Source organism: Aplysia californica, unplaced genomic scaffold, assembly GCF_000002075.1.
Source record: "Aplysia californica isolate F4 #8 unplaced genomic scaffold, AplCal3.0 scaffold00269, whole genome shotgun sequence".
Classification (NCBI taxonomy): domain Eukaryota; kingdom Metazoa; phylum Mollusca; class Gastropoda; order Aplysiida; family Aplysiidae; genus Aplysia; species Aplysia californica.
Genome location: NW_004797539.1, coordinates 326,914 through 328,571, shown reverse-complemented (window position 1 = coordinate 328,571; position 1,658 = coordinate 326,914).

Here is a 1,658-nt window from a genome sequence, read left to right as displayed (position 1 = left end):
AGAGAGAGAGAGAGAGAGAGAGAGAGAGAGAGAGAGAAGGTATAATATACTGGCAAGAGATAGGAATGGCAAATCTTTCTAAAATCAATAAGCAATGCATTCCTACTAATGCATTTGTACTTTTACAAACAAACAGTTCCACGTCGATGGCTCCAACTTACCCGCAGCTGCGGCCACACAAGCAGCAAGGAATACAGGAACAAAGGCGTTCATGGTGGAGCAAAGAGGTGGGGTCTGTGGACAAATACAGTTTAGTCAAGGCGATTGATCTTAACTATTGTTTTCGTTTTAGAAATTTGTCATTGGTGCTTACATCTTTGTATTGGCTTTGGAATATGACTTTCAAGGTTTACCGTAGACTCGTTTCAAGTTATTCTCTTCATACAATAACTTAATAAGCAAATCTATATCATGGTAGCTTGCAAAGTGAATGAACACAGCATAGCAATTCTGTGTACCGTTACACTTCTAGAATAATGCACATTACCTGAAAAAAACCCCACTCACCAAAGATAAGGTGACGGTGTGCATGCGCAGAAAATTATTTTATTTTCCCCTACCCCAAAATCGGAGTAAGCAAATAGAACACTTTTTTAATCTGATTTCAGAATACAGTATCAACTGACGACCAAATATAAACATTGCTTATTATTCTTAATAATCGAAATCGTGTGATTTATTTTAAAAAGTAATAGGTTGTCTCCTGGCAATGAGTGGCAATAGTCTTTCTGATTTTGATTTCAGACATAACATTGAGTAAAATCATTTTCAGCAATACTTTGCAACAAGTTGTACAATTTCTACTACACGCATCACCATTACACTGATCAAAATTTACAATACACGTTTCAGTTTATTCACAATTTTTAATATGCAGCTGTACTGCCAAAATAGCACAGAGAATATATTTATTTATTAAAAAAAGATATTTGGGACAATTTTAAGCTGAACTACTCGTATTTGAAGTCATGAATAGGTGTGGCGCAATCAAATGTTATAGCAATGAATAGTATCTAGCTGTTGGCCAGGGTGAGAACGGTAGACTTACTTTGATAGAAGGTGAGAATGCCAAACAAGGAAGTCCCTCAGGCTTGCTGGTGATGAACTTGTTTTAGAGCAGGAATCCGAGTTGTTTCTGCTTGTTGAGAACGCTGTTTATAAAGAAATCTCGGCACGAGTGGGAGGGGCCAATTTGTCAGACGAATGTCCTCATGTTCGCACATCATCACATGATGCTTGTCTGCTCTCTACGGCTGCCACTCGTTAATCTTTTCCTCTTTCTTCCTCACATACCAACAACCCATCCATCCTTCTTTCACACCCCCCCCCCTTCCTCTTCCCCTTCCCCACCTTTCTCATTTTTCTCTCTCTCTGCCTGTCTGTCTCTTCCTGTCCCAAACTAACCCAGTTCTACCGTCTGAGCTTTCTGTCCGCACGTTCACCTCGATCTAAGTCTTTTGCTTGCGTAATGGTAATGGGCCATGCTTGTTTACAAAACCTTGTAGGCCCACTTTAAATGCTTAAGTTATCAAAATTGACTTTCCCTGTTTTACAAAACAAGTGCGTGTACATAGTTTACTTTATTTATTCATTTTGTTCACAATAATATGATGAGTTATGAATGAAAAGACGGGAAGGGAGATGGGGTGGGTGGTTGG